Raw genomic sequence first — 11,825 nt, forward strand, 5'->3', positions numbered from 1 at the left:
CAAGTAGCCGGAATTACAGGCATGCGCTACCACACCCGGCTGATTTTTTGATTTATGTAGAGATGAGGTCTCGCTGCCCAGGCGGGTCTCGAACCCGCAGGCTCAGGCAATCCACTCACCTCAGCCTCCCAAAGGCGCGGGATTACAGGCTGAGCCACCGGAGCCCGGCTGATCCTCATTTCTTAAACAGACTATACAAGAAAGAAAAATACTGGAACAAAAAATCTGATTGTAATAGAATTATGCATAATTATCTCAATTCACTCTATTGATACACTATCAAGTTCCTTAATCACTTGAATTATATAATCAAAATATTTTCATATAAATTAAAAACATTAATATTAAAATTCTATTTAAGTGGAAAAGCTATTAAAAGATCTTATTATTACAATAAAACAATTTTATTTTTGTAAAACACCTTATAATTTACAAATACTTTTAAATGAATGCTATCGATTAATAATGATGGTCATAATAATAAGCAAAGAAGATACAATGTGTCTAGAGAATGATTAAGCAATAATGAAGACTGCAGAAAGGAACTTAATTATAAATGAATAGTTTTGTTTCCATCCTTCTCCCATTCATTCACCCACCAAATATTTATTCAGCCTGTGCCAGGTATTGTGCTAAGTATTAAGGATAAACTGCTGAGCAAATCACATGTGGTAACAGCTCTCATGAAACATTCTGTTTAGGGGGAGCAGTTATATATTAATGCAATAATCTGATCTTTCTGAAGAATTAATACTTAAGCTGCAGGATGAAGGATAAGAACAAGTGACCCTGGTAAAAAGGAAAGAGAAAGTTTTCCAGGCAGGAGAATACTGAATATTATGATCCTGTCCAGGAGGGCACAGGGCCCTCATAGTGTCTACAGGATGTTAATGGCTGGAACCCTGAGAACAAGGGCGAACATGGTACAGAGCATGTTCAACATGGAACAGACCATGTTCAACATGGAGAACAACAAGGGAGAACATGGCAGCAGAAGTCAAAGTCCACTTGTGCAGGAATTCGGGGCCAGGTTGTCCTAAGGGCCACAGGAAGTCACAGAAAATGTTGTTCAGGCTGCAGTACTAAGAGCAGTCAGGGAGATTGGGCCAGACCAGAGCAGACCTGGGTGGTGACGGTGGTTCAGGTGAGTAATGCACTTGACCTTGGGTGGGAACATAGGGACAGACTTTCAGAGAGGTGAATGGGTTTGAAAGATATTTAGAGGAAACAACTACAAGCCTTGGTGATAGATTAGATAAGGAGGTGGGGGGGAGGAGATTTCCAGGAAGACGCCTACATTTCTGGCTTATACAACTTGATATTCCCAGAATAGGAAACCAATGAAAGAAGATCAGAACTGCAGAAGAGAAAGATTATGCATTTGGTTTGGGACCTGTTAAGTTTGAGTTGCCCTTAAGACATTCAAGCACAGATGTCAAATACGTAGTTTGATTCATGAATCTGGAGTGCAGTAAAAAAGTCTTAGTTAGAGACATAAATCTGTGACTCATCTGCATACAGAGGTTAGCAGAAGAACAGCTATGTTTAAGACACAGTTGAGAGACAACCAAGAGTCCAAGGTTGCTGACAAGATAAGAAAGATGGAGTTCAAAGCACAGAAGCAGGGCTGGGCTTAGTTGTGGGAAAGGACAGCCCTGGAGTAGCAGAGAATAAGTGGACCACAAACACATACTAAAACTCTAGGTATTTTTTGACTTGTTGAATCTGAAGATTTTGTGGAACTAGAAAATGTAGGCATGGAAATACTGGGTTCATCTGTATTAGGGCTTTCACAGGCAAATGCATCAACAGCATAGAAAATGAGAGAAATTAAGTATTTAGCAAGAGTGATAGATTCTAAACTGCTTATGAAGGGAAACTGGCTGGGTGAGTGGTTCATGCCTATAATCCTAGCACTTTGGGAGGCCAAGGCAGGAGGATTGCTTAAGCCCAAAAGTTCAAGACCATATAGTGAGATCTAGACTCTACCAAAAAATTCAAAAATTAGCCAGGCATGGTGGCATGCACTTGTAGTCCCACCTACCTGGGATGCTGAGCGGGGAGGATTGCCTGAGCCCAGAAGGTCAAGGCTAGGTGAACTGAGATCACACCACTGCACTCCAACCTGGGTGACAGAGTGAGACCCCTGACTCAGAAAACAAACAAACAAGAAAAATGAAATGGAAGGGTTAATACACTGTTAGAAAGTAGCAGGGCCAGTAGATGAGACATTGCAATGAAGTCAAAGTACAACCATGGAGGAGGGCCATAAATCAGCAAGCTAGAAGGAAAGGAGGTATAGCGGATGTAGTGATTTCACTTGGACAAGGTCCAAGTTGTGACCATAAGAGTTGCTGGCTGACTGGAGAAAGAAGAAAGTCTCTGGAGATAAGCTAATTGAGGGTCCAAGAGCCATGAAGCTGGACAGGTTCTTCATGCTGATACTAAAAGCCCTGGGAGGCTATAAGGGGTTTGTAATGGGTATAAAGGCTGCAAGTCAAGTGCCAAGTGCTTAGTGAATGAGGAGCAGTGACCTTGACCACAGTTAGTAAGAGAAGAAGATGGGAGATGAAGAGCATCACCTTCAGAAGAGCATGTGTTTGTTGTTTTTGTTGTTGTGGCTTTCTCAAACAACCAGCTTGAGGAGCAATGATCTAGAAGCAAAACTATGTTCCAGGGTGACAACAATCTCTCTGTCTATCTTTGGAATACACAAGATGTGAGGAAATAATAATGCCACTGATTGAGAGGGCTACGAGAGGTGTGGTCCTCAGGGGAGGGCAGATTTCAGTGAAGTTGAAGATGAACAGAGCTTTTGAGGATGAGGCAGATGACACAGCAGAGCATATGGTTGTATTGCAACAGTTCCACATGGCACAGTGGGATAACTGAGAGGTGGGGAAGGGAGGGCTCTGGGTTGATCTCAAAGAAAGAGACATTATGATAGAAATGATTGCACTATGGAAGACAGATGGTGGGATGGGAATGGATTAATAAAAACAGGGATGGCGACTTAAAGTAAAAAAAAACATTTTAAGAATCCACACTTATCCTAACAGTAAGAAATAAATAACTTGGCTGAGGTGGTGACAGACAGATAACAGTCTCCATGTGCTATATTAGCTGGACACCGGTTGAGAGCAATGCTTCTCAGTCTTAGTTCTATTAACATTCTCAGCTAGATGTCTTTTTTTTTTTTTGCTGTGGGGGGCTGACCCTGCCCTGTACACTGTAAGATGTTTAGCAGAATTCTTGGTTACCATGGTTGTACTTTGACTTCATTGCAATGTCTCATCTACTGGCCCTGCTACTTTCTAACAGTGTATTCTTGATTACTACCCACTGGAGGCCAACTGGACCCACACTCCTGGTGACAATCAATAATGTTGCCATGCACTGCACAAAATCATTGGTGGCAAAATCATTGCCCGTTGACAATCACTGATGGAAAGTAACAGACTCACATGGGGAGTGCAGAGGTGTTAGACCTGCTGTGGCAATGTCACTATTTCTGAACATTTTTGGAACTAGTCATCTCTGCTCCAGAGTCAGGGAAGGAAGCTAATATCATTATTTAACAGACATACCCAATTCTTAATTTAAAAAATATATACTCCCCAGTTTATCATCCCTCTTATTCTTTGCTCTGAAGATCTCTTGACTGTTCCCTTAGAGGATGAGGTAGCTTTGCCTCCAATGAGAATATTCAGTACTTCTCATTGGCTGTTCCTCAGTTTCTGGAAAGTACCAAACTCCTTCCTGCCTCAGGGTATTTCTCCCTTCAGGTCTCAGGTTATAGAGCACTTTGTTAGGAAGGTATTGCCTTACTCTATCTATCCTGTACTTTTTTTTTCAGATATGTTTTTCACAATTATATTTGCTTAATATCTGTTTCCTCCATAGGATATACATTGTAAGAGGGCAGGAACCTTATCTGTTTATTCACAGATGGATCCTCTGTACCAAGCTCAATAAATATTCTAAAAATGAATTATTAAAAGGAAATATCAGGCCAGGCATAGTTGCTCATGCTTGTAATTCCAGCACTTTGGGAGGCTGAGGCAGGAGGACTACTTGGACCTAGAAATTCGAGACCAGACTGGACAACATAATGAGACCTCACCTCTACAAAAAAATCTAAAAATTAGCCAGTTGTGGTGGTACCTGCCTATAGTCCCAGCTACTCAGGAGGTTGAGGCAGAAAGACAGCCTGAGCCCAGAAGTTCAAGGCTGTAGTGAGCTGTGATTGTGCCACTGTACTCCAGCCTGGGTAACAGAGTGAGACTCCTACCCAAAAAGAAAAAAGAAAAGAAAAAGAAAGCATGAACATTTTTAGAATAAGCATGGCACTCCCCAAAAAAGTTTCTTGAGAAGGAACTGTGCATGTGTATGTGTGTATGTGTGTGTGAGTGTGTGTGTGAGTGTGTGTGTGTGTGTGTGTGTGTGTGTCTGTGTGTATAGTTTTCTGATTCTTTTTCAAAATCCATATGCCTTTATAGTAGTAGTATACCTTTTGTTTAGTGACGTTAGCATCCTAAATAAGAAAAAGATAAAAAAAGTAGTATCATTCAAAGAATCATGAAACTTATCTAGGTTTGACCAGTAACTAGGTCACAGCAGTTAATATTTATGCCACCATACTAAATTCTAAAAAGTTCTGACTAGTTTGTTGATTCCTTCAAAGATATGTTGAGTCCCTGAAACCATCATCATAAAAACGCCTCAGTTAATCTAATAAAAGACCACAAGATTAGAATTTTAATAGGGACCTGAATTCTGTTATAACCTGACTTGGGGGGGTGGTGTATAGGGGGAATAAGGGGAAGAGCTGCCTATAAGGTTGATAAGCTTATTATCTCTTTTTTTTTTTTTTTGAGTTGGAGTCTCACTATGTCACCTAGACTGGAGTGTAGTGCTGCTCCCAGTCACCGCAGCATCGCCCTGCTGTGCTCCGGTGATCCTTCCGCCTTAGCCTTCCAAGTAGCTGGAACTATAGGCACACACTACCATGCCTGGCTAATTTTTTTTCTTTTATTTATTGTAGAGATGAGGTCTCACCAAGTTGCCCAGGTGGGTCTCGAACCCGCGGGCTCAAGCAATCCACTCACCTCAGCCTCCCAAAGCGTGGAATTACAGGCTGAGCCACCAAGATCGGCTGCTTATTATCTCTTAAAGAACAATAAGCCTTTAGGTCACGCAGACCTCCTTGATGATATCCAGAAGTTTCATCAGCTGAAGGGTGTGAGCAGCCTTGATTAACTTCCCACATGCCTTTCATTGTTCACAAGATCTGTAACATCCCCACTTGCTCCTATAGATAACATAAGCTTAAGATGGGTTTTGGAGGTATTTTTCAGACTTTGGTTTGGTAGTCGGTTCTAGTGTACCATAAACCCCACATGTGCCTATGACCAACACCAAGGCACTGACTCTACTGGTCCTGCTATCCCACCCACTCCGAAACTGGCTCTGCACACAAAGACAGTTTCAACATCCCCATGACTATCCTCAGCCAGTCAGCAGTACCCATTCCCTAGCCCCCTGCCCGCCAAATTATTCCTTTAAAAACTCTAGCCTAAGACTCTCAGAAAAGCAGATTTGAAAAATATCTCCTATCCTCTTTGCTCAGTTACCTTGTGACTATTACACTCTTTCTCTATTGTAACACAGCCGTCTCAGTATATTGGCTCTTTTCTATGTAGTAGTCACAGTCAGGCTGTAACAGTCAGGCTGTAACACTCCTGCTCTGTTCTTGGACCTGGAAAGTGCAATGCACCTACTTCAGGGCTCTCTATACCAGGCAGAGACATATCCTACAGGGCATACCTGAGGCAGCGTTCAGACGGCATTCTCCAGCTGGGTTCCTCAGGGTCTCAGCCTTAGAAGTTTGCAGAGGAATCAGTGAGCATTCCAGCTGAATAAAAAGACAAGAGACAGGAGCAACATGAGCTAAATGCAAGAAAGCACACTCTGAGTCTTCAAGATGCTAAAGCTTAAGAATCCCAAGAAGGCAGCTTGGAAAGTTTTACTGTTGACACAGAACATTCTGACACAATGCTCTTTTAACAAGCAATGGTTCTGGATGTTTTAAAACTTTTCACATTATTGGAGCTTCCAGGACTAGGAAGTAAAATATGTTTGAGAATAAACAATAGCTAACTAAATGTTGAAGTAAAAATTAAAACATCGGACGGCAAAAGGGAAAAATTAAGATTTGATAATCAAATAAAGCTACAATGATCTAAACCACAAATAGTACTTGACTTATCCTTTAGAACATTTTTACTTTCTTTCCAAACATGATTCGGGATTAAGGTAAAGACAAATACCTCTTGGCTAAGTGTCTATAGAAATATGATTTTCTATTCAAGAAGAAGATTTCTGAAAACTAGGTGGAAAAAAAAATGACATGTAGAGAGGATAAAAATTTGTAGAAAATGAAAAATGAATTCTTAGAGGAGCTTCAGGATTAGCATGATTGAAATATAGACTAGGATGCAGTTGTCAGGCTCGAAATTGCTCCTTACTCACATCGTCCCCACCCACTCCCTTACCTTTGTTTTTAATCATCAATGTAACTCTAAACAGAAAAATAAATTATTTGAATAGACTGGGACCTGGTCCATGACTGTCTTCACAGCTCTCATTAGAGGGGCTAGTTGCCATTTTCTAATACACCCAGTGGCAAAATGAATTACAATCTGGATAAGCTAAATAGGCTTCCTTCTGTCTCAATTTTATTTTGAAAAATGATAACAGGATGAAAACGTTAATGAAAGGAATATGCTAAGCTGTGCCTATTTTTGCTGATTTGTATAAAAGAGAAAGCTATGATTTGCAATCTGACTAAAATATAGTATTGGTTTTTGTTATATTACATATGAACCCTCAATTGATACAACTGCATAATGCTTCATGCAGTACATCATACTTTGGTTAAGCATTCCATTTTATTGAACATTAAGTTGTTTAGAACATTTTCCAAACAATTTGTTTTGCTTTCTTATTTTCTTATTTTAGTTATTAAAAATAGGATGTCTATGCTCTCATTTATTTCTAATTTGAGTTTTGACAAGTCAAACAGTGAACATCATTTTTAATTGATCCATTATAACTGAACACCACGGGCAGTCAGAATAATCCAAGGCACGTTGTTTAATTAGCTAAGAGATTTGCTTAGCAACCTAAATGTTTGCCACAGTTTCCTTTCAGAATCTGGGTTATAAACTCCAGTCTTTTATAGCCCTAACACAAATTCAAACAGGCATGGACACTTCAGTTTTCAGCTCACAAAGAATATTTATTACCACAGGGAGGTAAAAAACAATCCTTCCGAAAGTCCAGTGTTTTCAAAATATTCCCAACTATCAGGCAAATGAAGAACAAAGATCCTAAAAGCTAAAATATCCAAAATTAAATGGTCACCTAACTTGGTATTTTCAGACATTTCAAGATGATCATAAAAATCATAAGATAAATGAAACTCCCTTCTACATACCTATTGCTTAGAGACCAACTCCATTGAATTAGCTCTCTCCTGAAAGTAGAGAATTATGGTCTGCTATATCCTACAAAGTTTAGTGAAATGGGCACCGTTTTAAAGTTGAATTAAAATGATTTAAGGATGAATCACCACTGTAAAAAGTTTCTTATTACTTACTATTTTTATTCCATATCATTGACCATATATATGCTTGCATTGGATTCAAATGTGTTGACAAATGCATTTGTTTTCACAGTAGGCACAGTGTAAAGCATGGCTACCTGGAAGCTCCACCCAGACAAACCTCTGCTCCCTCCCCCACCTCCTTACACTTGTTTCCATCCCTGGGACATGGGTTACTTTCTAACACAAGGGTCTCAACTCTTTCCATGAGCTCAGGGATATAAAGGCTAGTCTCCTGTTGTTCCCCTCATCAGAATCCAGAAATGACTCCAAGCAGGGCCAGCTTGGTGGAGCTTGGATGAGGCTTCAGTGAACTGTGTCTATGCCACGGCACTCCAGCCTGGGTGACAAAATCCTTGACTCGTTAGAAAAAAAAAGAAAGAAAAAAAGAAAAGGAAAACTTTCCTTTCCCATCCAGAAGTCCTAAAGCCCTTTTCCTTTGATTAGCCTGCGATGGTATATAAGGCCAAGTTCTAACGACACCTTTGGGTTACTCATTACTGGGTGCTCCCATGTGTATGTGTGGTGTACATATCAATAAACTTCTATTTGTTTTTCTTCTCTTAATCAGTCTTTGCTAGTCCAATTTTTAGGAGCCCATCAGGGCAAAATAATTTTCCCCTTCTCCCCACAGCAGATATCATGCTTTCCATAGAATAGTGTAAAGTTCAGTTGTGGTATTTCTCAAAGTATGCAATGACCTTCGAAAGACTAAAAACACAAATTTCAGCCTTTCTGCTTAAAAATGTAACCACACAAATCCAGCTTGCAAGCAAAAATAAAGTAGATATTTTACAAAATGGAGCTATGTTCATACCTCAATATAACATCATTGTAGCTGGTCTACGCTAGGCGAGTTACTTAACGCTTCCAAGCCTTTCATTTCTTCATTTTCTAAAAATACAGATAATACTACCTTGTCACAGGGCTGTATACTCTATGTAATGTACCTAGCTCAGGACTGATATGTCACAGGGTCTTAGTAAACATTAATGTGTGTCTTTTTAAAAATTACACATACAAATATGAATCACATCGTCATTTGCTCTGACAACAGATACGCAGGCAAACTTTTTTTGTTGTTTGTTTCACTTTTTGCTAAGGTAGCTCACATGTAAAGTACTAATCTTTTTAATACCAAACATGTGTAGAGCAGCAATCCTTTCAAGACAGTTCTCAAGACTACTGTGCTGCTGGTGATGACTCAAACCCCTCACTATAAGCTCTCCAGAGGAATTCAGACCCAGAAAATACAGCAAATATTTCTCAACATTCATATAATTTAATATCAAATGTAATGTATTTAATATAGAATTACTCACGATCCTCACCCTTGGGAAATGTTCATTAGAGAAATCTCCTCTGTTTCTGGTAGGTTTCTTGTCAAATATAATCTGCTTGCTGCGTAGGATTGATGGGGTTTAACCTCTATAGTTTTTATTTGTATTAAGCTATATCAAGATTGCCAAAGTTTCACTTAGATATATGGATGTCAAACTTGAAAATATAATGTTTTCAGAGACAAAATAAATATCTTATCGAACCATAGTTTAATAAGTATAAATAAGTATCGTTTAATAAATATCTTATTAAACCATAACAGTGTGAAAGTGAAACTGAGGGCTAGCCTGATTACACCTGCCAAGCTTTTGCTTGCTTTTAATCACTTATCTCTGGTTGATTTTAAGACTCCCACTATCAAGCCATGTAGCCAAACAATACATTACACATACAAATATGAATCACATAGTCTAAACTCCCACTAGCTTCCCTGTAGATAACATCTCTGATTGTGGGTCTCTATAGTAACAGGCACTTAAAGTTGTTTTTCAGGAACTAGTAAGCAGCTTAGGGAGATTGAGACCACCCACCCTTCAAGTGGGCCTACATAGGTGTCCAAAGAATGACCCTTTGATGTCAGAGGGCCAAATACTCCACCAACACATCCTATGAAGAACCCTGTAGCTCAGTTAGGCTTGCACAGAAACCCCAATTGCCTCACCTTTCCTACCTGCCAACCATCTTTCCCCACACTTTAGACCACTCCACTTTCTATCCCATAAGTACCGCCAACCCCTATTTTCAAAGAGGTAGGTTTGAGACTTCCTCTGTTATCTCCTTCCATGACAGCTTTGTGAGTAAAATCTCTCCTCTTTCGCAAAACCTGCTGCCACAATGATTGGTTTGCTTCATCCGAGTAACAAAAGAAGAACCTGTACAAGTCCTATAGGTCTTGACAACATGCAAAGAACGAAGGACTAGGCGGACTAATCTAGGTTGATACGATCAACCAACATAAGATACTAAAAATTAAGCTACCTTAATTATGTGACTGCATACCAATCCCACCAATATATAAGACACTGGTTTATTCTTGCTATTATTGTATATTTGTTTAACAATGCTTTAGTGTAATATTCCTTCTAATAATACTTAAAGATTTGTTAAGGTATTACTTATTCCTGATATCAGAAATCGATAGTAATTAAAGGGAAGTATCGCCAGATATGAAGCAGGCAGAAGTAAAATGCAAGAACGCTGAAGAAAAGTCTAGAGATAAAAAACTAGGAATCATAGAAACCAAAAGCAAAACAAAACTAGCAATAGGAATTCTGCACTGGACACAGTGGCTCATGCCAGTAATCCTAGCACTTTGGGAGGCCAAGTAAGCCCAGAGTTTTTTTGTTTGTTTGCTTTTTAATTTTTAATTTTAAAGACGTGGGGTACAATTCAGGGTTAGGTATATAAGTGTTCATTATGCAGGTACCCTTAGTGATGAGGGATAGCAAGACCTTATCTCTACAAAAAAAATTTAAAAATTAACTGGGCATGGTGGTGAGCACCTGTAGCTCCAGCTACTTGGGAGGCTGAGTTGGAAGGATTGCCTGAGCCCAGGAGGTTGATGCTGTGATGAGCTGTGATCCTGCCACTGTACTCGCTGAGTGACAGAGTGAGAATCTGACTAAACAATAAGAACAACAAATTAGAAATAGTTTTTCAATGTACTCAAGGACTTGATCCCCATTCTATATCAAATTAATATGTCTTTTTAAAAAGTGTTGCTTCAAAACATAAAATGAATTGGAACACATGTAATGGTCCTCATCATTATTTTATCTATGTATTACATATGGTGATAATTTATTTTTAATTCCAAGCTTTCTGATTATTACATAAGATGGTATATTTTAATATCAATGTATCATGATGTGGTGCCTAAAAAATGATATTGCATGTTTCTTTAGTTTGAACGGCAAGTATCCAAGGATACCTGACTGGCATACTTGCCTGTATGAAATAAGCATTTCTGAAGATTAGCAGGTATCCTTTCCATTTCAGAGAAAAGAACTTAGGTGCAAGTTCTTCCACCAAATAAAAAAAAACGAGATGGCTTAAACCTGACGGGAAAAGTCCAATGTGTGATCAAAAGCAGTTTGCCACCTAAATAAAAAATTTAAGCCAAAAGAATAAAATCGTCTTGTTCTCACAAAACCCTGTAACCCTTTTATGTATGTATGTATGTATGTATGTAGGTATGTATGTATGTATTTATTTAGAGATGGGGCCTTGCTCTGTCACCTAGGCTGGAATACAATGGAGCAACCAAAGCTCACTGCAGCCTCAAAGTCCTGAGTTGAGAGATCCTTTTGCCTCAGCCTCCTAAAGCACTTTGATTACAGGCATGAGCCACCGTGCCCAGCCTCTACAACCCTTTGAATATATAAAATAAAAGACTTGATTATTCAGAACATAACTTTGAAGCCCTTCTATTAAACAACTGCAATTCTAAGTTATAATTTTAAAACATTTGAAATAATCATCTCACCTACTATCATGAACCAAATGCTTTCTTTGCTATTATATTAGCAAGTGCTTTACATGAATGATCTAATTAAGTTCTCCAGAAACTTGATGTGGGAGATATTACTCTCCCTTTATCGATAAGGAACCTAGGGGGTACGTGATTTACCAAAAGTCACAGGACTAGGAACTGTAATGTCAGGAATCAAAACCTAGTCAGTTTGACTCCAAAGCTTGTACTCAAAATTATTTTTGCTTCTAATTCCAAATTTTATAAAAATCCATAAAGTATTAGTTTTAAAGACAGATCTAAAATAAACATATCAATTATATGAAAATTATAGAAGAAATATAGTCA

At 38.9% G+C, this 11,825-nt stretch overlaps 1 long non-coding RNA gene across 1 annotated transcript in view; it reads right to left on the reverse strand.

Annotated features, from left to right (window-relative positions):
- LOC110595977 overlaps nucleotides 1–11,825 on the reverse strand; it is a 60,455-nt gene that overhangs the window by 5,922 nt on the left and 42,708 nt on the right. The window contains exon 2 of the long non-coding RNA XR_002482191.1: nucleotides 5,827–5,914. This is a non-coding gene — a long non-coding RNA (uncharacterized LOC110595977). The remainder of the gene's footprint in view (nucleotides 1–5,826; nucleotides 5,915–11,825) is intronic.

This window comes from Carlito syrichta, unplaced genomic scaffold (assembly GCF_000164805.1).
Source record: "Carlito syrichta isolate Samal-C Ts95f unplaced genomic scaffold, Tarsius_syrichta-2.0.1 Scaffold305646, whole genome shotgun sequence".
Taxonomy (NCBI): domain Eukaryota; kingdom Metazoa; phylum Chordata; class Mammalia; order Primates; family Tarsiidae; genus Carlito; species Carlito syrichta.